The sequence below is a fragment of the Salmo trutta genome, chromosome 7 (assembly GCF_901001165.1).
Source record: "Salmo trutta chromosome 7, fSalTru1.1, whole genome shotgun sequence".
NCBI lineage: Eukaryota > Metazoa > Chordata > Actinopteri > Salmoniformes > Salmonidae > Salmo > Salmo trutta.
The window spans coordinates 42,942,900-42,969,993 of NC_042963.1; the positions used below are offsets into that span (position 1 = coordinate 42,942,900).

A 27,094-nucleotide genomic window follows, 5' to 3' on the forward strand; every position below is an offset into this window, starting at 1 on the left:
AATAAATAAAGTTTGACTGATAACCTGAACCAGGTTGCAGGTACTGGTTACAGTTTGAAGCTTTTTCTTGAGTGGGCAGCTTGATGAAAGCCAGTCAATATTTAAATCACCCAGAAAATAAACCTCTTTTGATATCACATACATTATCAAGCATTTCACACATGTTATCCAGATACTGACTGTTAGCGCTTGGTGGTCTATAGCAGCTTCCCAACAGAATGGGCTTTAGGTGAGGCAGATGAACCTGTAGCCATATTACTTCAACAGCATTTAACATGAGATCCTCGCTAATCTTTACATGAATGTGGATCTGAATATAAACAGCAACACCTCCACCATTGGCATTTCTATATTTTCTGTAAATGTTATAACCTTGTATTGCCACCACTGTATCATCAAAGGTATTATCTAAGTGAGTTTCAGAGATAGTCAGAATATGAATGTCACCCATTACTAGATTTCATGAACCTTGTTTCTTAAGCTACATATGTTAATGTGGGCTATTTTGAGCACTTTTATTCTGGGATGCTTACTTGTTTTCATTGCTTAATAACTGGGAAGTTTAAGAGAAGTAGATATGCTCATATAATTTATGTTATTGCCGGGTGAGCTACACACAGTGGACTTCAGTGCTCAGTGCTAACAGTACAAATCTGGTTCATAGGCACATTATTACTGCATACAATAGCTGTAGGATCAGCAGAGGACAGTTACAGGGACATACATTAGGTTACTTACATTGTGTCTACCAACGCCAGTGGAGTAATGTGTATTTGCTGAAGCGTTATAACAACTCTGCGTCACGATGGTAGGGATTAGTTGAGCTGGGCTTGGGTCATTCTGTACAAACCGTGAGGCATTCTGAGAGAGAGTTTGCTGTGCAATCCACAGGCATTTCTTACAGTTGAAATTGGCAGCAGGAGAGTGTAGTTGGGGAGGGAGAGGTGCAGTACAGTACATCCCAATGTTCCAACAGCTGACAGCTTTACAGTTCACAATGCACAGTATGTAAAACAGCCTTCCGCACCAGTTAATGGAGGATGCCTGGGACACCACTGCCAGCAAACAGCCACCTCTCCACACAGGCGGCTATGAGACACTTGGCCATCGTGTGTACAGTAACAGGATTCAACAGGGGAGAGATACTGAGCACAGCACAACAAGCTTGTCTATTTTTCACCATTACTGGAGCATTAGAGGTTTCAACTCAACTGTTCCAATATGTCTGAACTACAAAGCTCCCTTGAAAAGAGGGAATGTGAGGCCCAGGGGCTGCGAGGGACTCTGGAACAGCTGGCCTGGTGATGGGGCCTCCTGTTCCCTTGCTCTGAAGAGCTAGTAGGGACAAGACAGCTATGTCTGGCTGCAGGGAAATGGCTGGAGGGAGGAGTGTGTGCTGGGGCTGGCTGGCTGGAAGTTCTCAGCTCTGGGAAGCAGCAGCTCCACTTTGCCTTGACGACATAGTTTCAAAGTTTCTGGTTTCTTGGATGATGGCGGAGCGTTACACAACATCTCCAATAGGGAAAGGAGCAGGGCTGAGACCTTCCAGGAAATAGGAAGTGAAGACAAAATTATATTATTATTATTATATATCAGAACAGTCATATCTCTATCTGCTTGAGATGTGCCCTTGGAGAAATGGAAAATTACAGAGCAAAAAAAAAGTTGGCTTCCATCCAGACTTTGGTTTCAAAGAACCGTGACTTTAAAGCAAGGGGAAGAAAGGCACACAGCTATTTTTGAAAACACTCAACAGCCCTGAAAAAGAGAAGAGAAAATATTGAACGTAACAATGAATGATGCCTGTGTGAATCCCAAATGTATCTATTGGATCTAACTGTTTCCTCATCATGTACACAAATTTGACACTGAGTTTTCCCACCAACATTCAACAGGCATCTAGGAAGAAACAGGAGTAATATGAGAAAATATTTTATAGATATGAGTAGTATTCCCTTGTCTGTGAATCTATTCACTAGAAGAGCCACACACACAGGGATGAGTGCTTGGTTCTCGTTTCCAATGCCATGCAGTACCCTGGCACCATACAGGCGATTGAAAGGGACATTAAACAGCTACATATGGATATAGAAGAACCCAAATTACTAGCTGCAATGGAAATCTAACGGAATTCAAAGAGCAAAATCAAGGCTAACATTCAATGTAAACCAACCTATAGTAAATGTAACCAAATGACGCAGAGGGTCCCATGGAGGGTTCTGTTGTTCATTGGCAATGCTCGAGAATCTCAATGTAAATTGTATTGTTACCCTTTTATTGGTGTTTGTCTTTTTTCCACGCTTTCAGGGTGTTGTCATCGGCATTAATCGGACACATATGAACTGCAGCACCCTTTGCAGACACACACAGGCAGCATTCCTGTTTGGGATGTGAGCCTTTAGGGGATTGGAGTGTGCAAACACCAAGTCAACTCTCAAACAGCAAAGTCAAAGAAAAGCATCCCCTTTAAGGAGAGACTGTTTTACAGGAGTTTCCAACGACTGCCGTCTGGAGCACCCACCCAGTCTGTGTGCTTTCAAAACATCATAAAGCTCATTCTTTGGCCGGTCTAAAAAGGCACCAGACTAAGATTAGAGGGGGTCTTAAAATGGGATCATAATTGTGCCGAGTTGTAATTATACAAAGGCTGAATGGCCCTCTTCTCTTATACTAGGCATCTGCTCGTCAAAGCCGCAGTTAAATATGACATACAACATAGGTCTGTTGATGAGGAAAGTGTAGCAGTCTGTATCGTTATCATATCCTTCACATTTGAAAATCAGGTGTGTCAGATTAGGGTTCAAACTAAAATGTGAAACTGAAGTCCCATATGGGATAACCATGGTGGTTTCATTTTATGGTCCTTGTTATCCTTGGGATGTCCCAAGTCTGAAGTCACCCTATTGAAGTTTACCTCTAAAATGGTTAAGCTAAGGGTTAAGGCTAGGGTTAGGTAAGGGTTATGGTATGTTTAAGGGTAGTGAGATCCCAAGGATCCCTGATAGCACTGACCACAACATGTGCACTGTACATGTGGTAATTCTAATCAAATCGGAACATAGGCTACAGTACTAATGTAACAAATTTCCATTATACATACTTGAACATTCCAATTTCATACATCTGTTACAGTTAAATGTATCATCAAAAATACACTTACAGGTCAAATTCTACATTGAGATCACACATAGGTCTACTGTAGGTCACCCAATTTCTGTATTTTTTTGTTAACACTTCATGTGGGGTGGCAGGTAGCCTAGTGGTTAGAGCATAGGACTTGTAACTGAAAGGCTGCAAGATCAAATCCCCGGGCTGACAATGGAAAATAGTCTGTCGTTCTGCCCCTGAACAAGGTAGTTAACCCATTGTTCCTAGGTCGTCATTTAAAATAAGAATTTGTTCTTAACTGTCTTGCCTAGTTAAATAAAGGTCAAATAAATGTGTACATATAGGCTGCTAGTATTTTTCTTAAAATGCAAATAAGTCTATCCCTGTATGTATTCAAAGTAAAGCAGCAAGATAAAGATGACATTTTCATTAGGGGAATGAAAATACATATATTTTGTGGGGTTCAACTGTTGTCGTGATTGGCATAATGGTATGGAAATACCTCAATCATCTCTCCTGTGGATACATTCGAGATGGTCCCTTTGAAACTCAAGACGCAAGTAATGTACTTACTCCTGATATGTATAATGTGAACATTAAGTGGGACAAAAGTATTAATTTCCTACGTTTATTACTACACACAAAGTTACAAAAAGAGAGCAATCTTCCACAATTTAGTTATGTGGGAGAAAAAAGGCCCTCAGAATGGAAAAGTACATTTAGAGAATCACAGGAGTAGTGCAGTGGTTGCTAATGGAAGCCATCTCTGTAATAACAGCTGTCACTTTTCATTAGATTTCTAGTTGAAAAGTCAAGATGAAAAATAAAGACTCCACACAGTTGAGGTTTCCAGCTTGGAGACCGAAGGAGCTATGGGCATGAAACAGGAATGAGACAGGGAAGGAAGAGTCATTCTGCCGGGATCCTATTGGGGGTTATGGGAGCCAAATGTGCCAGGCAGTACTCAACATATCAATGGATGGAGGAAACTAAGAACCATGTCTTCATATGGATTGAAGTAAGAGGCCTTAATGATTCATGTGATTGTAAGCAATTACATGAAGATGATAATGAAGGTGAGAGCATCCAACAACTCCAATGACCCCCCGCCCCATCTGCTAATGCTTACAGATTACAGAAACAATTCTGAGTATAAGAGTGAGGTCTCAGAGAACGCACCGAATGATGGCAAACTGCTTTCAATAGATCTACAGTTTCAACCAAGAGTCATATAGGCCTACATTTACCTAGTGACTGGAGTGACATTTGGTAACCCCAAAATCCTCTCTAGAGAAAACAGGAATAACATGACAATCCAAGCCTAACTACAACGTCTGTTAAACATTATCCTTAAAAGTTCTCCTTGATATTCTCTCAACAACCCAAAATTTCGGAATCTTTTGGCCTTATGTCTTCCCAGCAGACAGTTGTTCATCACAGGACAAATAAACACAAGCTGAATGCATGGAATTCTATGTATAGATAAAAATTAACTAAATACCCCATGCCTGTGAGTGAGTGTTTGTGTGTGCGCGTGTGTGTGTTTCCTTTGGCTAGTGTCTGTCAGCCTGACTGTAACCTGTGGCACACGCCAGCCATTCCTGGTCAGATGACTCACATGACGTGACATGTGCTTGGTGTTTGCCACATTGTTACTGAGCAGGGGTGACCTAACAGTTACCATAATGGAAGGAAAAGGGACAAAAGAGAAAACCATGGAAAAACAATACCATAACATTAGGCGTGTGTGTTCTCTCTGTGTTTTTCCTTTCTACACAATAGAACGGCCTCTAACACCAGCTAAGGACAACTCTGACAACTTCCTGGGCTGCTTCTCCTGAGGGATAGGCTTAGAAACGTCATATAAACAAAAATAGAAATGAAATGTTGTACCCATATGAGTGAGGGAGGACATTACTACAGCTAGTATTGTCTGCAGTGGCGCATTCATCACAGGGAGAGAGAGAGAGAGACACTTGAAGAGTTCCACCTGCCAACACAGAACAGCCTCAGGAATGCTTTTCTTCAGCCCGTAGCCCCATAGTGTACTGTAGACGCCCTCTCTGCAGGGTGTGTTTAGCATGCAAAGCAGGGCACAGATGCTGTCCACGGCTTGAGGTGGTGATGGGGACACGAGGCCCATAGCCCGGCCGCCCAGCCTCGATGCCCCTCGGCCGCCCCTCCATCGCCGACCGCCCCTCCACCCTCCAGCCACACGCAGCACTTGTGTCCCGGGAAACCAGCGCTAGCCATATGCAGGGCAGGGGGCCTGCTGCTGCACTCACAAGACCCCCCTCCAGCACTGTCTGCTGTCTTTCACACAAAACCTTGCAAATGAAAGAGGCCAGGGATAGAGAGCTTTTGTACCGTCTATACAGGAGTGTGGATGTGTTTCAGTGAGAAAGCGTGTGTGCTCGTTTCTGATAGGACAGCCAAAGTTCCCATTGTACACAAATAAATATATTTTCGATGAGAAGAAGAATGATGAATGAGTCTAGAAGATATGATGATATTGCGCGAGAGGACAAGCAGGTGGCTGGGACTGTCAGGGAGAGCCGAGAGAGAAAGACAATGATGATCAATAAACAAACAACATGCTACAGGAACACATCAGGCAGCCTGAGCCGGCCTGCTACAGTAACTTCTCCTGCATCCTCTTCTTCTCTGCAGACAAAGCAACCCGGTGTGGCTGATCGGAGAGAGCGCAACTAGAATGACACAATGCCCTTTTCCATTCTAGCCACTAGGCCCGGCCTGCCTGAGAGTGGTGGCGTGGGGCCCTGCAGGGTGGTGTTGTTGCTTTTATAAGGTCTGGCAGAGAGAAATTAGTCTGGCTGACACCGAACTCGAAGTCCTCCTGACTTAAGAGTCTGGAAAGGCTATTTTGATGTCGTCGGCACAACGCGTTGATAATTAAGGGGATGTGTTTTTTTACTGATTGAGTGAGAAAGACACAGAGGAGAACCAAACACCCACATGGACAACCACACACAGCCCCTGAGCGCCACCCCCTTCCAATACAACTGTTGGATTTTCAAATCCAAACAACGTGAGGACTCAACCCCCCAGGAAAGAAAAAAAAAACATTTGAGAGAACCAATCAAAGCTCAGTACATTCAGGAGCACATTTCTGTGCAAATACTGCATTTTCAACGATATCCTGTCCAGACCAGTGTGTCACAGCTATCTCTCCCCGTGAGTCACATCAGCCAGGCTAGAGAGAAATGGGCCCACTTTGGATTGTGACATGTTTGATTTTGTGTTTTTGTCCCTCGGAGAAGTCGCCAGGCAGGTTTTGGGTGAAGGCCTTTGATAAAATGCTTATATGGCCTTTAAGCCTGCTAGAAGTTGTTAATATGTCAGGGATGACATAAATTAGAGTACAGGTGCAAACCCTGGATTATTCCAAACACATTTCTGATAAAACAATCCTGCAGCTAGCAGTGCTATCCTCATCTAATAGCTGTTGAAGTATGTAAAGACGTGCCATGTTCAGCAGGGACCAAAACAGAAGTTCTAGTCAGTTTGAAGTGGTCTCTTTATGTGCATATGATACACTGTGGGAGCTGTATCACACACAAAGCACCTGCAGACTAAATAAATTGAGGCTCACTTTGCTCCTAGCCAGCTCATAATTCCTGCAGGTCTTAAACATGCTGCTGTTTACTTTTGTTTCTCAGTCAGAGGACTTTAGCGGACCTTACATGCCCTGAATTATTTCATGAGGTATGGCAGACAGGGGAGCTAGGGGTAGTGGATTTAACATGGTGAAACTGTGTGGTCAGCTGTACAGTAATCTGTTAGCTACACAGTTACATGGTTGTGGTGGCATCATCCATTTGGTTCCAACTTCACAAAGTGTCAGGAGTACAGTAAAACTCATCATGTTCTGCTCACAAATTTGAAAGATGCATAAACATGCGGAAGGAAACAAAAGCCCTAAACAAATTCAAGGCTGATGCTTTCAGTGAGAGTCTACGTTCACGAGGCCGGCAGATGGAGATTGATGTGTGGTCAATGCAGGAGTCCATGTGGGCCTCCCTGTCTCCCCTCCCTTGATGTAAACAAAGCGGCTGTGCTGTGCCTGCTCTGCTCTGTGTGGCTAGTGGGCCTGCTGCAAACACACGGGTCAGGAGGCATTAAGCGCTGGGAGTCTCCACGCTCCACTCCGGCATTTGGAACCACTCTGAACCGATCACAAATTCCTCAGTCTTGGCAGCCATTCAGTTTTCCCCTGCTCTCTCTCTCTTTCTCCATCTCTCCCTCTCCCTTCTCTCTTTTCATCAGAGCTGGCAGTAGAACTGTAGTCTGCATTCTGCACTAATTAACAACCTTCAGAAGAAGACCACCAAACTGGTGAACTGGCACACTCTAAGCACACTTAGATTTTTTTCTCCATCCCTCCCCCCTCTTCCAAGCCCCTTATAAAGTGTATATCAGACAGACTGGACAGCCTCAGAGGAGACGGAACTCCACATACACTAAATCCCCACACACACAGCTCTCTATGCTTTCCAGAGTCACCACACCGCTGTTAACTCTTAAAGCTGGGTGGAAAACCCAGGAACGTCAGAGAGGTGAGCCAGCTCACATCAGAAGTACCCAGTGTGTGTCAGCCAGTCAGGAGTGCTCATTGTGTAAGGTTGAGCTAGATAGCATCTCTCCTGACGAGCCATTAGCTCTGTGAACTTAAATGGAGTCCCAGTCCGAGGCCACCTGAGAGAAGAGCATAAGGCGACTGTGGGAATGAACTTGGACCAGGGACATAATGCATCCATGGACAACCTGTTGCTCATTAAAATAATCCATCTCAATTTCTCAGGCCGTTGACAATCAGCTTCTTTTCACATCGATGACATGTGAGGCCCTATAGGGTCCCCCCTCTGAATGGATCCATCACCTTTTCCATGTGTTCCCCTGCAGGACACGTCCATCTCCCTGCATCATCCATCATCCCAGAAAAACAGCCAGACAGACAGGAGACAAGGGGGCTCGCCCAACAGACCCCTGGTCTCCACGGTGACGCGTTCCAGAACACGTACATATTCATTAGCATAATTATTCTGTCTAATCGACCAGGGCGCCATGCAGCCACCATCAAAGGGGACATCTGAGAGGTGGAAAGACTCTGGGGAGGAAGAAGAGTGATGGAGTTGGTCTTTTCCATTACGCATTGTCCCATGCCGACCAGTGTCTCCTGCATGCACAAACCACAAGACACACACTAACCCTTACATGGAAGCTCTGAGGTCTGTGGGATCAATCAAGGCTCTGTTCGCTCACCCCATCCCTGCTGCCTGCCATCCTAAACTACCAGCATTCACACCACATAATGTCATACAAGAACAGAATTCAGACCAGAGCTCTTCAAAGAACCAGGCATTAAAATTAGCATTTCCATCACCAACCAACCAAGCAAGCATACTTGTCTCCCTCTCAGGGAGCCAGTAGGCACAGAGAGGGTATTTCATATGCTCTCTGTGACTCCTTATAAAGTTAATGTATCCAACTCCCAGGCTGGAGTGGACATGTACAGTGACACTAATTCATGCTCTCTGCTAGTGTTTCTCAGGAGCTCAGTAAAAGTGAAGGGCATGGAGAAGCTGCAGAGTGACTGGTCACTCTCAACTCTCCCCTGATTTATTTATTAGGCATGACCATACCATTTAATGATCACGAGGAACCTGGCATGGAATGCACATAATTAATCAGTCATAACAGCCAAACTATGGAAGGTAACATCTCCAGCTGTAAATTTAATTCCCCTTAAAGAAGATGAAAGATATTGATACAGGAGGTATGAAGGAATGCCAAGTAGACAATCAGTAAGAGCTGTTTGCCTTGTATCCCTTTCAGATGATACAGGCGAATAGTCACTGCAAATTTACTTTGAAAAGCCAGAGGTAGGGAGAATGGGACAAGATGGGACAACAACAAGTGTGTTGGAGTGCAGCTGGGTAAGTGGACCGGGACGGTGCATTGTTGTGGAGGCTGGGCAGCAGGAGGCTATCTGGAGCTGCTGGGCGCTAGGCGAACCGCTGGCCACGTGCACCTCGCCGAGGCCGCCATTAATTATTACATTTCATTCTATTATCGTGGGCATGCTTCATTATGCCCCAGGGGTCTGGGACCGCCTCACACCCGCAGATGCAGCAAGAGAGAGAGAGAGAGAGACCCCGGCTCCCGCACTCTTCACTGAAAAGCAGGACGAGGGACAAAAACACATTGTGCGTGGATTTAAAAAGGGGCTTACAGCTGCTATGGAAGAAAAAAAACGTGCTTTTGGAGAAGAGAATAATGAATCCGCCTGCTGATACACCCTCAATGAGATCAAGAAGAGCACTGTACGCCAGCGCACCAATAGAAAGAGGAGAGGAAGAAAGGGATGAAATCAGAGGCAAATGACACTTGAGTGTGAAATAACGGACAGCTGCACAATAGAAAAGCAAAAACGACTACAATCTGCACACGGATAGCTGAATGAATAGACGCTTGAAAAGGACTAAATACATACACACAGATAGTCAGTAAAAAAATATTATATATATATATATATATATATATATATATATATATATATATATATATACACATATACACACACACACACATACATATACATACATACATACATACATACATACATACATACATACATACATACATACATGCGCGCACACAAAAATGGACATGAAAAGATAAAGCTGTGTACAGATAAACAATCCAACGAGATAAGAAGAATGAATCACTGGAGCCATATACTTGCCTATAAGCAGGCCTACTATGATTGAAAAGGAACATAACTGCCAACAATGCCAAACAAAATTAACACAAGGCATTCTTTGAAACTTCACCATGAAGGGAATGTTGTAGCTGTTGAGTTGAGTAGAAACACTGTGTTATTCTTCAGTGTTCAGGTTGTACGCTCAGGTTTGGAGCATGATGCTTCAGCAGCTGCTGAGCCCATTTTCAGCCACTGATGTAGGGCTTACAGTGACAGTTGGGACCATTCCACAGTACAGTAACCGATAACCACCCAGCCTCAGGTCTACATACAATACCCCATAATAACAAAGCGAAAACAGGTTTAGACATTTTTGCAAATGTAGAAAAAATGTAAAACTGAAATAACTTATTTACATAAGTACTCAGACCTTTTGCTATGAGACTCGAAATTGAGTTCAGGTGCATCCTGTACCATTGATCATCCTTGAGATGTTTCTACAACTTGATTGGAGTCCACCTGTGGTAAATTCAATTGACTGGACATGATTTGGAAAGGCACACACCTGTCTACATAAGGTCCCACAGTTGACAGTGCATGTCAGAGCAATAACCAAGCCATGAGGTCGAAGGTATTGTCCGTAGAGCGCCGAGACACAGATCTGGGGAAGGGTAGCAAAAAAAAATCTGCAGCATTGAAGGTCCCCAAGAACACAGTGGCCTTCATCATTCTTAAAAATGGAATAAGTTTGGAACCACCAAGACTCTTCCTAGAGTTGTCCGCCCAGCCAAACTGAGCAATCGGAGGAGAAGGGCCTTGATCAGGGAGATGACCAAGAACCCGATGGTCACTCTGACAGAGCTCTAAAGGTTCTCTGTGGAGATGGAAGAACCTTCCAGAAGGACAACCATCTCTGCAGCACTCCACCAATCAGGCCTTTATGGTAGAGTGGCCAGATGGAAGCAACTCCTCAGTAAAATACACACAGCCCGCTTGGAGTTTGCCAAAAGGTACCTAAAGGACTCTCAGACCATGAGAAACAAGATTCTCTGGTCTGATGAAACCAAGATTGAACTCTTTGGCCTGAATGCCAAGCGTCACGTCTGGAGGAAACCTGGCACCATCCCTACGGTAAAGCACGGTGGCGGCAGCATCATGCTGTGGGGATGTTTTTCAGCAGCAGGGACTGGGAGACTAGTCAGGATCGAGGGAAAGATGAACGGAGCAAAGTACAGAGAGATCTTTGCTCTGTTCCAGAGCGCTGAGTACCTCAGACTGGGGTGAAGGTTCACCTTCTAACAGGACAACAATCGTAAGCACACAGTCAAGACAATGCAGGAGTGGCTTCGGGACACGTCTCCGAATGTCGTTGAGTGGCCCAGCCAGAACCCAGACTTGAACACGATCGAACATTTCTGGAGACCTGAAAATACCTGTGCAGCGACGCTCCACATCCAACCTGACAGAACTTGAGAGGATCTGCAGAAAAGAATAGGAGAAACTCCCCAAATACAGGTGTGCAAAGCTTGTAACGTCATACCCAAGAAGACTCAATGCTATAATCGCTGACAAAGGTGCTACAACAAAGTACTGAGTAAAGGGTCTGAATACTTATGTAAATGTAATATTCCCAAACCTTTCTAAACCTGTTTTTGCTTTGTCATTATGGGTATTGTGTGTAGATGAGGGGGAAAAGTAATTTAATCCAATCTGATTCACGCAGTCTCCTCTGAACAGATGTTGAGATGTGTCTACTTGAACTCTGAAGCATTTATTTGGGCTGCAATTTCTGAGGCTGGTAACTCTAATGAACTTATCCTCTGCAGTAGTGGTAACTCTGGGCCTTCCTTTCCTGTGGTGGTCCAAATAAGAAAAACCTTGGTGTAGGTGTGTCCAAACTTGACCGGTACTGTGTGTGTATATATATTGCTGCAGCTCCATCCAGGCTGTACGTGTGCTGTAGGTGGCTGGGGAGCAGATGCTCCTTGGTCTGAATGTGTTTCTTGTGCTCGGCGATGTGGAGGTGACTGGGTATCAGGACACACTCCTCCTGCTACTCGCTACATAGCGCAGACATTTTCCATTCTGTCAGAGCGAGCACACTGGCTTCTTCCAAACTCAGCGCCACTTCATTAAATGACTTCAGACTCTTGGCAGAGGCAGTGGGAAAAGTCTATGTTAACTGTGTGTGAGATCCACTGGGCGGCCAACAAAGGCCATAGTTGTTCCCCTGCACTGGGTGCTGCTGAGGGGGGGATTTCTGGGACTAGAGCGGGGTAACCCTGGGCCTTGCACCACAGGCGACTCTGCATCCCCACACCCAGGCCCGGGGGAGTCTGACCCCTGTCCTATCTCGCTGGAAGCATGGTCAGAGCGGTGACTTAGTAAAGTGATTCTGTGCAACACCTGGTCCAGCTATGTATTGGAGGGGGCGTGAGCTAATGTCACCTTGCAGGGTCCAGCAGGTTTGTTCATGTGTTTACAGAAGATTGGTATGTTGTGCAGCAGGCAATGGCTGTGTGGAGAATCTTGCAGATGAATTGCACCATTTACTCAGCTCATTTAGACGATTAGGTCATTAAAAAGAGGTCTGCGGAAAACATGCTGTAGGTACAGAATGGGCCGCACAGGTAAGTCTGCATCAGCTGCTCTATACGTGTTTCTATGGCCAATTCATATACATCTGCAACCACATTGTTTTCCCTTCGATAAAAGACTATAAATATTTTATATTAGTGCATTACTCAGATTATCAGTGTATTAATTCCAGTCTGGATCACAAATTACATTAATGCCCATTATTAACCAGCTCAGCCCATACTTGTAAGTGTATTAGCATGCTGATGTAAGCAGTGTACACTTGGTGATGATAGATCTATGAGCCTACATACCTGAAACTGAGTCCCATTGCAAAATTTAAAGAAAGTTAGTAAATCTTCTTCTTCGAGGGCATACTTTTAACCCTCTCTCGGCCAAATATCATGGGGGGGGGGCTAGACTAAGCTACCTCAACAAACCCTAGTTATACAATGGTAACCTTTTATTGCAAAGTCAACATCAAGGGCATTTACATTTTATTTTTCAATGCAGAAAAGCAACTGTGGTGTCATGATTTACTGCTTGTTTGGGAGAGGTACTGTAAGAGTGAAATGAGGAGTGTTGCGGTGCAAGGCGGCCAAGGCAGCCAGACCGCAGACAGGCCGGGGGCAGCAGTGAGAGATAGAGCTCTCCTGGGTCAGGAATCCATCACTTTCCACAGGTTCCCAGTCTGCCCTGTGGTTCCCACACCCCTCCTCCTCCCCCCGCTACCTGGCATCTCACACTGAGCAGGCACTCTGAACATAAATACACACACACACACACACACACACAGCAGAATGGAAACATTGGCGTTAAGAGATGCAGCCTCTCCTAATGCACTACACAGCTCAGCATCACAGCCCAAGTGTTGAGAGAAGGGGTGAAGAGAGAAAAACGAGAGAGACACAGAAATGTTGGACAGAGAGAGGTGTTCATTTCCCCTCTAGCAGCCGTCATGTTGTGTGAGTTTTTGAAGGCTCCATGTGACAGCTGTCCTGTGCCATGACCTTTCCCCAATCGAGTCGATTTATTTGTTCTAATTAACCTAGGTTGGGCCCAAATTCCTTCCCTAATTAAGCTATTCATCTTCCTGTGTCAAGGCAAAAAGGCAAGGCAACTTATCCACAGGAAAGTTTCTGGTCCCCTCAATGCAGGAAGGTGAGGGGTATCTCAGTGAGGGTTAACACAGAGAGCACACACACACAGAGAGAGAGAGAGAGAGAGAGAGAGAGAGAGAGAGAGAGAGAGAGAGAGAGAGAGAGAGAGAGAGAGAGAGAGAGAGAGAGAGAGAGAGAGAGAGAGAGAGACACACGCACACAGAGGGCCAGTGTGTGGGATTATGGAGGAGAAATAATCTGAGTTCCTTGTCCTCTTTTTCCAGGCTGGCGGAGGAGCCCTTTCAATGAGCTGGTTCAGCCCAGACGAGCTCCAGCCAGCTCCAGCGTCTGTTTATGTAGACATTGTGGACTAATTTCAAGCCCTGAGCTATGCAGTATTTTGCTGGGATTTTTTTTTACAGGGAATGTGTACATCACCGAGCTACAGACCTGAGCTCCACACTCTGGGGTTGTTTCGGCCAGGAAGCCAAGCGGGCAGAGAACTAACCCGACTCCCTCCCTGGAGTCGCACAGGGGGGTTAAGAGCAAACAATGAAGAATAACACAACAACAAGAGCACAGTTCTTCTCACAGTATAGTTTTCACACTGAAAGCTGAAGGTCAAAAGCAGTAGCCATACTAGGCTATATATCATATCCTTCGCATGAAACGTCAAGAGGTGAATGGAACTCTGTGCTGAGTGCTGACCATCTCTCCCCTTTATCAGTGTTGCCTACCCACCCAGCCACCACAGGATCAGTCCTCCCACATTCCCAGGTAATCCACATCTACCCTATCCATAGAACAAACTCTTTATTGGTTTTCCTTCCGGTGTAAACTTCCAGACGGGGTTCAGCCGTCAGGTCAAGGGAACTTTAGTAGGCCACGTATAGGTTCAACTTCAAAGGAGGTCAACAGGCATAGAACAACTGAGTCCTTAATTGTGGCTTATCTTCTCGCTTGCCGACTACACTGACACATCCCAACACACGGCACATGGTCATTGAGGCACATTATCCAAATTATTTCAATATGTCGCATGGGAGAAAATAATGAAGCAGTGGCAAACAACTGACTCACAATCATTACTCATTAAGGGTCAAATGGTGCTCGCCACACTTCTTCGGAATTTGAAAACACAAGGTAGAAAGAGGGTAGAATTGATATTAAAGTCACATAAATTGCTGCATCAGTGCCTATCAAAGTCACCAATAATCGTTGATAAAGTTGCAAAGGGGGGAAATTCCACAGTGTGGTCAGCAATAGATAAAGAGATTATACTTTACTCAGTATTAAGTAAACATGCTTGAGGTTCATATCTTTTCACAGCCATCAATTTATTTAGACTGCATTATGTTGTGTATTGGTAGAACTTTGCTGCCACCCAGTGGTAATGAGTATGCATGTTTGAAAGAGAACTGAATACAGTTTAAGTGATGTCCTATCCTTTCAAGAAGGCTAACAAACAGCTGAGGAAAGACAAGTGCAAACATACAATGACACTGTCTGCTGTGTGACATGCATTACCAATAATAATCAATTTCACATGGACATTAAACACCATTAATTACCTTACATAAAGATATACATGTAACTGCCAAAAATAATGGAAACACTTGAGTAAATGAGGGATACAAAGTGTATTGAAAGAAGGTGCTTCCACACAGGTGTGGTTCCTAAATTAATTAAGCAATTAACCTCTACGGGATCGGTGTTCACCCCCCAGCGGGACGGTTGAGCTAACGTAGGCTAATGTGATTAGCATGAGGTTGTAAGTAACACAAACAAAAACCCAGGACATAGACATATCTGATATGAGTAGAAAACTTAAATTCTTGTTAATCTAACTGCACTGTCCAATTTACAGTAGCTATTACAGTGAAAGAATACCATGCTATTGTTTGGGGAAAGTACACAATTATGAACTTAAAAATGTATTAATAAACCAATTAGGCACATTTGGGCAGTCTTGACACAACATTTTGAACAGATATCCAATGAACCATTGCACCAGTCTAAAACTTTGCACATACACTGCTGCCATCTAGTGTGGCCAAAATCTAAATTATACCTGGGCTGGAATAATACATTATGGCGTTTCTCTTGCATTTCAAAGATAATGGTACAAAACAAAATATGTTTTTTTTTCTTTGTATTATCTTTTACCAGATCTAATGTGTTATATTCTCCTACATTAATTTCACATTTCAACAAACTTCAAAATGTTTCCTTTCAAATGGTATCAAGAATATGTATATTCTTGCTTCAGGTCCTGAGCTACAGGCAGTTAGATTTGGGGTTGTCATTCTAGGTGAAAATTGAAAGAAAAAGGGTCTGATCCTTATTAACATCCCATCATGCTTAGGTTCATGTATAAAAATGCTGGGCAGGCCATTATTTTGGCTACTGTTGCTATGCTCCCATAGGATGACAATGATCCTTTGCACAGGGCACAAGTGGTCACTGAATGGTTTGATGAGCATGAAAATGATGTAAACCAAATACCATGGTCCTCTCAGGTCACCAGATCTCAACCCAATTGAACACTTAAGGAAGATTCTGGAGTGGTGCTTGAGACAGCGTTTTCCACCACCATTGACAAAGCACCAAATTATTGAATTTTTCATAGTAGAGTTCCACACTTGTAGAATCTATGCCAAGGTGCATTGAAGCTGTTCTGGCTCGTGGTGGCCCAACACCTTATTCAGTAGTTGTGTGGTCAGTAGTTGTGGTCAGTAGTTGTGTGGTTGTGATCAGTAGTTGTGGTAGTAATGGTCAGTAGGTTTGGTAAGTAGGTGTGTGGTTCAGTAGTTGTGTGGTTGTGGTTAGTAGTGGTTAGTAGCTGTGGCAAGTAGTTGTGTGGTTGTGGTCAGTAGGTTTGTGGTTCAGTAATTGTGATTAGTAGTTGTGTGGCTATGGTTAGTAGTAGTGGTCAGTAGTTTTGTAGTTGTGGTCATTAGTTGTGTGGTTCAGTAGTTGTGTGGTTGTGGTCAGTAGTTGTGGGCATTAGTTGTGTGGTTCAGCAGTTGTGTAGTTCAGCAGTTGTGTTCGAGTTATTATGTGGTTGTGGTCAGTAGTTGTGGTCAGTAGTTTTGTGGTTGTGGTCAGTTGTTGTGTGGTTTTGGTCAGTAGTTGTGGTCACTCTTTTAACCCTCATCATAATTTTTGCCTACACTGCCACATTGCCTCCTCTGCATCTGTGAGTATCCATAGCAATGGCTCCATTTGGGCTGCTCAATGATGAGACATTTAGCTAACTTTTTGTCAATCTAAATTCTGAGAAACAGCTGTAAACTTTTATTGGTAGAAGATATCTGTTCCAATTTTTTATTTGAAAAGCAGAGAAATAGAGGAAGGTTTCATAAGCTCTAACGTTCTGTCTAACTTGCTGGGGAAGTGGTACAAATGTCCATTGTTTATAAAAAAGGTTACAGAAAATGTTGTTGATGCAGTTATTAAAACAGCTGTAATTTTGTATCAGAATGAGATATTTTTGTTCAAATGAAAGATTTGAATAGCAGAGAAGTAGAGGAAGATTCCATACGCTTTAACTTGGTCAAAGCAGCTGATTTGTGTCAAAAGTAAAATTGTTGCATTTACAGCGAATGGAATGTCGGAAGTGACGCTATCACAATGGGGCATTTATAATCTTGAGAAAATGCCATGAAAGTGAATGGAGATGGATTTAAAAAATGACAAAGTTTAATAGTTTAAAAAGTAAAAAAATATGAAAAAGTTGTGTTCGAGCACATTATTCCAGACCGTTTATGACTTTTCTAGCTTAAACGGTGCAGGAGGAGTAGCTTTACAAATAACAATAATACTATTTAGAATGGGACGTATGACTTAGATTTAGAATGTGACATTTTCTTCGCAAGTGTCATTAATAATTCATATTGAATTAAAGCCCATCTGGGCTATGTTTTAGCACACACAAGAGAAATACTAACTAGACAGTTGAAGGCATTAGTCAAAATATTAGCTGAACAAACAAAATAAACAAGACTACTGTTACAAGTTTACAACAACAAAAATCAGCAGAGGATGGTTCTGAGTTTTGATAGAATCACCAAAGACTATCTCTGAGTAAACCACAACCATCTGAAAAATGACATGACAATAGAGGTTAGGGGAATTGGCTGGGCTTACACCACATACATACATGTATGTATGGGAATTCTATATATATATATATATATATATACACACACACACACACACTGAGGGAAAAAAAGTATTTGATCCCCTGCTGATTTTGTACGTTTGCCCACTGACAAAGAAATGATCAGTCTATAATTTTAAATCTAAGGTTTATTTGAACAGTGAGAGACAGAATAACAAAAAAATTATCCAGAAAAAAGCATGTTAAAAATGTTATAAATTGATTTGATACATACATACATACATACATACATACATACATACATACATACATACATACATACATACATATACATATATATATATATAATTTCACACACACACACACACACACACACACACACACACACACACACACACACACACACACACACACACACACACACACACACACACACACAACCGGTCAAGTTTAGACACACCTACTCCAGGGTTTTTCTTATTTGGACCGCCACAGGAAAGGAAGACCCAGAGTTACTGCAGAGGATAAGTTCATTAGATTTACCAGCCTCAGAAATTGCAGCCCAAATAAATGCTTCACAGAGTTTAAGTAGACACATATCAACATCTGTTCAGAGGAGACTGCGTGAATCAGATTGGATTAAATTATTTTTCCCCCTCATCTACACACAATACCCCATAATGACAAAGCAAAAACAGGTTTAGAAAGGTTTGCAAATATATATAGGGGAATTCTCAGCACTAACACATACGCATCAGTAGCATTTACCAGAAGAAAGAGAGAAAAAAACCAATGAGCCACTCCTTAAAACAGCTGTGATGACTGCCACACACACACAAAAAAAAACATTTACTGATCACTTCACAACCTACTGTACCCTGTCAAAAGCTTTCTGGCTTATTGCTCTCAAACAAATGAAAAGATTAGTATTTTACCATAGGCTTTACATTACAAATTATAACTTGAAGTTGTCACAAGTTCAACATGTATAAAAAATAAAAAATAAAAGACCCTTTAATGTTTGTTTACTTATTTCCGTGTCACTGCGGTGATATCTCTTTGTTTGGATTTGAGATGCGACAGGAAATGGTGACGTCAATCTGTTTCTACTAAAGCGGTTTGATATCTGAAAAACAGGGCAATTACACAATAACAGAATGATGCTGAGACTCAGATTTTTCGCTTCAAAATGTATACACATTTACTTGAAGAACAGTGTAGATGCACAGCACAAACCGTCATTCTGTTACCAAACTTTGAATCTGCACTGTTTTTGAAAAGTTTTCAATTGTTAAAAGTAGTCTTTGGTTTTGCAATCATTGGTTTTTGTTTGACAAACATTTTAAATGGAAAATCTGAGTCTCAGCATCATTTCGTTACCATGGAATTGCCCAACATTGACTTATGAAAGCGAGAAAATGTGTCATTTCCTTCTTGAAAATTCAAAAAAAATATTCCAGATAATGCCATTTCTGTTTGCACCACACTGCAAAGTTGTGATTTCTCACAAAGAAAAACAATTCCTGTGCATGATAATTTTTGGGTTCGAGCGTGAGCTGTTGAACAAGTATAACAAAGGCATTCTAAGGGAAATTATTTTAGTGATTGTAATATAGAAAAATATATTCTACACATAGCGTTGTATGAGATCTTCAGTTTCTTGGCAATTTCTCGCATGGAATAGCCTTCATTTCTCAGAACAAGAATAGACTGACGAATTTCAGAAGAAAGTTATTTGTTTCTGGCCATTTTGAGCCGGTAATCGAACCAACAAATGCTGATGCTCCAGATACTCAACTAGTCTAAAGAAGACCAGTTTTATTGCTTCTTTAATCAGAACAAGTTTTCAGCTGTGCTAACATAATTGCAAAAGGGTTTTCTAATGATCAATTAGCCTTTTAAAATAATAAACTTGGATTAGCTAATACAACGTGCCATTGGAACACAGAAGTGATGGTTGCTGATAAATGTGCCTCTGTATGCCTATGTAGATATTCCATAAAAAATATGCCGTTTCCAGCTACAATAGTCATTTACAACATTAACAATGTCTACACTGTATTTCTGATCAATTTGATGTTATTTTAATTGACTTTTTTTTTTTTGCTTTTCTTTCAAAAACAAGGACATTTCTAAGTGACCCCAAACTTTTGAACGGTAGTGTATATATATTTCAGACTGACATTGCTTGTTCAGATATTTATTTATTATTTTGGGGATTTGTGTGTATTGTTTTGTATTGTTAGTGTATTCTCATCGACGGGGCTGTAGTGGAGCAGGTTGAGAGCTTCAAGTTCCTTTGTGTCCACATCACCAACAAACTATTATTGTCCAAACACACCAAGACAATTGTGAAAAGGGCCAGGCAGGGACACGTCATGTCCCCAGCCCCCGCTGGTCCTCAGTATATCGCACTGCTAGAAACATAAGTATATCGCTGCATCTGCGAATACATCGGCAAAATATGTGTATGCGTCCATTCAAATTTGATACCATCTACATTTACATTTTACATTTACGTCATTTAGCAGACGCTCTTATCGAGAGCGACTTACAAATTGGTGCATTAACCTTATGATATCCAGTGGAACAACCACTTTACAATAGTACATCTATATCTTTTTTGGGGGGAGGGTAGGGGGGAGGGTTATAAGGATTACTTAATCCTATCCCAGGTATTCCTACTGTATATAACTAGAATCTCAGACACACCTCTCACTCTATTCTGGCTCTAATATATAGTTGAAGTCGGAAGTTTACATACACTTAGGTTGGAGTCATTAAAACTCGTTTTTCAACCACTCCATAAATTTCTTGTCAACAAACTATAGTTTTGGAGAGTCGGTTAGGACATCTACTTTGTGCATGACAAGTGATTTTTCCAACAATTGTTTACAGACAGATTATTAAGTCTGGCTCATCCTTGGGAGCAATTTCCAAATGCCTGAAGGTACCACATTCATCTGTACAAAGAATAGTATGCAAGTATAAACACCATGGCACCACGCAACCATCATACCGCTCAGGAAGGAGACGCGTTCTGTCTCCTAGAGATTAACGTACTTTGGTGTGAAAAGTGCAAATCAATCCCAGAACAACAGCAAAGGACCTTGTGAAGATGCTGGAGGAAACAGGTACAAAAGTATCTATATCCACAGTAAAACGAGTCCTATATCGACATAACCTGAAAGGCCGCTCAGCAAGGAAGAAGCCACTGTTCCAAAACCGCCATAAGAAAGCCAGACTACGGATTGCAACTGCACATGGGGACAAAGATCGTACGTTTTGGAGAACTGTCCTCTGGTCTGATGAAACAGAAATATAACTGTTTGGCCATAATGACCATCATTATGTTTGGAGGAAAAAGAGGGAGTCTTGCAAGCCGAAGAACACCATCCCAACCGTGAAGCACGGGGGTGGCAGCATCATGTTGTGGGGGTGCTTTGCTGCAGGAGGGACTGGTGCACTTCACAAAATAGATGGCTTCATGAGGAAGGGAAATTATGTGGATATATTGAAACAACTTCTCAAGACATCAGTCAGGAAGTTAAAGCTTGATCGCAAATGGGTCTTCCAAATGGACAATGACCCAAAGCGTACTTCCAAAGTTGTGGCAAAATGGCTTACAGACAACAAAGTCAAGGTATTGGAGTGGCCATCACAAAGCCCTGACCTCAATCCTATAGAAAATTTGTGGGCAGAACTGAAAAAGCGTGTGCGATGAAGGAGGCCTACAAAACTGACTTACTTACACAAGCTCTGTCAGGAGGAATGGGTGAAAATTCACCCAACTTATTGTGGGAAGCTTGTGGAAGGCTACCTGAAACGTTTGACCCAAGTTAAACAATTTAAAGGCAATGCTACCAAATACTAATGGAGTGTATGTAAACTTCTGACCCACTGGGAATGTGATGAAAGAAATAAAAGCTGAAATAAATCACTCTCTACTATTATTCTGACATTTCACATCCTTAAAATAAAGTTGTGATCCTAACTGACCTAAGACAGGGACTTTTTACTAGGATTAAATGTCAGGAATTGTAAAAAACTGAGTTTAAATATATTTGGCTAAGGTGTATGTAAACTTCCAACTTCAACTGTAATTCTACAGGGGACACTGTTTGGTTAAATCCTGTCTCTTCTTCAGAATGATTTCTAATCTACATACAGTACCAGTCAAAAGTTTGGACACACCTACTTATTCAAGGGTATTTAAATCAAAAACATCAAAACTATGAAATAACATGTAGTTAACAAAAAAGTGTTAAACAAATCCAAATATATTTTATATTAGATTCCTACAATTAGCCACCCTTTGCCTTGATGACAGCTTTGCACACTCTTGGCATTCTCTCAACCAGCTTCATGAGGTTGTCACCTGGAATGTATTTCAATTAACAGGTGTGCCTTGTTAAAAGTTAATTTGTGGAATTTCTTTCCTTCTTAATGTGTTTGAGCCAATCAGTTCTGTTGTGACAGGGTAGGGGGTGGTATACAGAAGATAGCCCTATTTGGTAAAAGACCAAATCCATTTTATGGTAAAAGACCAAGTCCACAGCTCAAATAAGTAAACAGAAATGACAGTTCATCATTACTTTCAGACATGAAAGTCAGTCAATGCGGAACATTTTTTTAAACTATTAAAGTTTCTTCAAGTGCAGTCACAAAACCATCAAGCGCTATGATGAAACTGGCTCTCATGAGGACCACCACAGGAATGGAAGACCCAGAGTTGCCTCTGCTGCAGAGGATAACTTCGTTAGTGTTACCAGCCTCAGAAATGCAGCCCAAATAAATGCTTCAGAGAGTTAAAGAAACAGACACATATCAACATTAACTGTTCAGAGGAGACTGCGTGAATCAGGCCTTCATGGTTGAATTGCTGCAAAGAAACCACTACTTAAGGACACCAATAAGAAGAAGAGACTTGCTTGGGCCAAGAAACACAAGCAATGGACATTAGACCGGTGGAAATCTGTCCTTAGGTCTGATAAGTCCAAATTTGAGTTTTTGGTTCCAACCGCCGTGTCTTTGTGAGACGCAAAGTAGGTGAACGGATTATCTCTGCATGTGAGGTTCCTACCGTGAAGCATGGAGGAGGAGGTGTGATGGTGCTTTGCTGGTGACACTGTCAGTGATTTATTTAGAATTCAAGGCACACTTAACCAGCATGACTACCACAGCATTCTGCAGCGATACGCCATCCCATCTGGTTTGCACTTAGTGGGACGATCATCTGTTTTTCAACAGGACAATGACCCAACACACCTCCAGGCTGTGTAAGGGATATTTGACCAAGAAGCATAGTGATGTAGTGCTCCATCAGATGACCTGGCCTCCACAACTTTTTTGCTCGCTTTGAGGACAATACAGTGCCACTGACACGGCACGCTACCAAAACCTGCGGGCTCTCCTTCACTGTAGCCAACGTGAGTAAAACATTTAAACGTGTTAACCCTCGCAAGGCTGCAGTCCCAGACGGCATTCCCGGCCGCGTCCTCAGAGCATGCACAGACCAGCTGGCTGGTGTGTTTACAGACATATTCAATCAATCCTTTTCCCAGTCTGCTGTCCCCTCATGCTTCAAGAGGGCCACCATTGTTCCTGTTCCCAAGAAAGCTAAGGTAACTGAGCTAAATGACTACCGCCCTGTAGCACTCCCTTCCGTCATCATGAAGTGCTTTGAGAGACTAGTCAAGGACCATATCACCTCCACCCTACCTGACACCCTAGACCCACTCCAATTTGCTAACCAACCCAATCGGTCCACAGACGACGCAATCGCCATCACACTGCACACTGCCCTAACCCATCTGGACAAGAGGAATACCTATGTAAGAATGCTGTTCATCGATTACAGCTCAGCATTTAACACCAGAGTACCCTCCAAACTCATCATTAAGCTCGAGACCCTGGGTCTCGACCCCGCCCTGTGCAACTGGGTCCTGGACTTCCTGTTCTGGGATTGATTTGCACTTTTCACACCAAAGTACGTTCATCTCTAGGAGACAGAACGCGTCTCCTTCCTGAGCGGTATGACAGCTGCGTGGTCCCATGGTGTTTATACTTGCGTACTATTCTTTGTACAGGTGAACGTGGCACCTTCAGGCGTTTGGAAATTGCTCCCAAGGATGAGCCAGACTTGTGGAGGTCTACAATTTTTTTTCTGAAGTCTTGGCTGATTTCTTTTGATTTTCCCATGATGTCAAGCAAAGAGGCACTGAGTTTGAAGGTAGGCCTTGAAATACATCCACAGGTACACATCCAATTGACTCAAATTATGTCAATTTGCCTATCAGAAGCTTCTAAAACAATGACATCATTTTCTGGAATGTTCCAAGCTGTTTAAAGGCACAGTCAACTTAGTGTATGTAAACTTCTGACCCACTGGAATTGTGATACAGATCATTATAATTGAAATAATCTGTCTGTAAACAACTGTTGGAAAAATGTATTCTGTCATGCACAAGGTAGATATCCTAACTGACATGCCAAAACTATAGTTTGTTAACAAGAAATTTGTGGAGTGGTTGAAAAAAGAGTTTTAATGACTCCAATCTAAGTGCATGTAAACTTCCGACTTCAACTGTATGTGCGAACTCCTTCAAGACTTTTGGAAAAGCATTCCTCATGAAGCTGGTTGAGAGAATGCCAAGAGTGTGCAAAGCTGTCATCATGACAAAGGGTGGCTACTTTGAAGAATCTCAAATATAAAATATATTTTGATTTGTTTAACACTTTTTTGGTTACTACATGATTCCATATGTGTTATTTCATAGTTTTGATTTCTTCACTAATATTCTACAATGTAGAAAATAGTAAAAATAAGTCTCCTGCAAGGTAGACACTACTATACAACTATAAATAACTAGGCCTACACACAGGCCTCTCCCTCCCTGCCAGAAGACAAAGTGTTCCAATACTGAGCCCTTCTGACAGGAAGCTTTAGCCCCCCCCCGAATCCCCTGTCCTTCATACCGAATATGTACAGTGCCTACAGACGTCACGTTGTACAATGAAGGCTGTGCCCACATCCTTTGTTCTAGCCCCAGACCTAAGATGGCTTCTACATCTTCCCACCTCCCCACTGGTGTCTGCAGCAGAGTAACGACAGGAAGAAACATTACCTACTAGAGCTTTTCTGTTCTTAACTAATAACTTGAAGAAGAAAATCACACCAAGTTTTTCTTTGGTATTTTACATCTTTGAACTGTGGAATTGTTGTACAAATCTCTCCTCTGGGACCCCCAGCTGTTCCATGTGTTTTGACTATTCCACATTAGCACGCCTGATTCAACTTGTCAGTTGTAGTTTCTACCTGACCAATGTTCTACATAGTTTGGGCAGAAAACTTGGTAATTAACTACAATGACCATAATCCATTGCGCGGTAACTTGTCCGGTCTGTGTTTCTTTTAAGCCTGCTATGTAAGAGAGAAGAATGCTTGATCAAGAGGGGATACATACATATAGCAGTTTCTTCACGAGGTATCTCTACCTGAAAATAGATGATCTAAGTGAGTGATAGTTGGTATTCAGCAGTCATAAAAGTATGCCTTATTTACTTTGAAAAACTACTAAAATAGTGATTTTGTCAGACGGCATAATAAAGTAATCAAATAAAACAAAGTAATATACACATCAACTGAAATATTTTCTTACAGTAATGTGAATAACTGATAGTTAATAAATGATAAGCAGTCATGGGCAGTCACTACCATAATGGGCCTTTTTATTAATTGCTTTATTCTGTCGTTACAACATTCAACATAGTGCATTTTATGTTGAATTTTTTTTTTTTAAATCATGATTCTTTTTTAATAATCGAACCAAAACCGAAGCACTACTAATAGCCTATAGCTCCCTATTTTAATAAATATATTAGGGAAATAGACAAATCCAAGTAGCCTAAGTCACTAGTCCAGTCAGTCTCCATTCAAGAATGAGTAAGGCTCAGATGTTCAAGTCCATCTTTTTTATTTATTTAACTAGGCAAGTAAGTTAAGAACAACTTGTAATTTACAATGACGGCAGTAGGTTAACTGCCTTGTTCAGGAGCAGAACGACAGGAGCTCAGGGATTCGATCCACCAACCTTTCGGTTACTGGCCCAACGCTCTAATGGTAAAGTAACTTTTATATTGTTACAAAAAGCGCCATGGCTGATGAGCAGCAATGGACTTGTGTGAGCCACAGCTGTAGCTGACACCTACTGTACAGCCACACATTTGACAGTCGTAACAAAGTAGTAGCGAGATGCAGAATCTTGCGTAGCCTCTTCGCTCCAGCAGCGGGAGAACTACAGATTTGCGCAACAATGGGCTGGCGATTATCACGACAGTTTTGTGGTTGGTTGTTATTGAAGAACAATTACAGCTGAAAACTTAGCTTTGGGACACAACATCGAGAGTCTGTGCTCCCGATGTTGTATCCCAAAGCTACTGAAAACATGTTTTTTTGTGTTACAACAGTGGGAAAGGGGAAATCAATTGTGTAATTTAGGCTGTTCACGGAATTTGTTAACTCTCACCGGATGTCTGCCAAAAATTGTACTTGCGCTCGAGCTCAATCCATCAACAGCCTAACGTTACTACTATCAGCCTACAATTGATGTAGAAAGATATATATTTTGTAGAAAAATATTTTGTGACAAAATATACCCTCGTTTTCCCTTAGTCTTACCTTAGTGAAGTCTTCAAGTCCTGCGTTTTTTCCAACGATAAATCTCTTTGTAATGATAAAAGAAAATGTTTTTCACACAACGTGCAATACTTGTTTACAAAGTTTCTGCCAGATCTCCGATTGGTCCCAGTAATATAAAGGCAACGCCCCAAACCCGTCACTGTCGGATAATTACTATAGCCTAAACTGTTTTATCAAAATTACACTAGGTGGTGGTCTTTACCCAAAATTGAAGAACAGTATAGTTTGATAACGTTCATGGTTTATAAATATAGCCTAAATCCACTTACAAATAGTTGTGCATCCCAATATTGCAACCTCAATCCCCCTATCTGAGATATCTACTGCAGCATTTATCCTCCACATGCAACACGCGTTCTGCCAGTCACATTCTGTTAAAGGTCCCCAAAGCACACACATCCCTGAGTTGCTCGTCTTTTCAGTTCACTGCAGCTAGCGACTGGAACAAGCTGCAACAAACACTCAAACTGGACAGTTTTATCTCTTCATTCAAAGACGCAACCGTGGACACTCTTACTGACAGTTGTGGCTGCTTTGCGTGATGTATTGTTGTCTTTAGCCCCTTGTGCTGTTGTCTGTGTCCAATAATGTTTGAACCCTGTTTTTTGTTCTCCTACCATGTTGTGCTGCTACCATGCTATGTTGTTGTTTTAGGTCTCTCCTTATGTAGTGTTGTCTCGCTTGTCGTAATGTGTGTTTTGTCCTATATTTTGAATAATGTATTTTTATTTTTAAACCCAGACACTGTCTCGCAGGAGGCC

General features: G+C 42.2%; 1 long non-coding RNA gene across 2 annotated transcripts; it reads right to left on the reverse strand.

Moving 5' to 3' along the window:
• Positions 1–494: 494 nt before the first annotated feature.
• LOC115197445 (uncharacterized) lies at positions 495–26,441 on the reverse strand. 2 transcript variants are annotated; one of them, XR_003879015.1, is made up of 2 exons: positions 26,313–26,441; positions 495–1,542 (listed from the first exon to the last, which is right to left on the reverse strand). It is a non-coding gene; the product is annotated as an uncharacterized LOC115197445 (long non-coding RNA). The 2 variants fall into 2 exon arrangements; XR_003879016.1 differs by lacking the exon at positions 495–1,542 and adding an exon at positions 24,815–25,129.
• Positions 26,442–27,094: the final 653 nt, after the last annotated feature.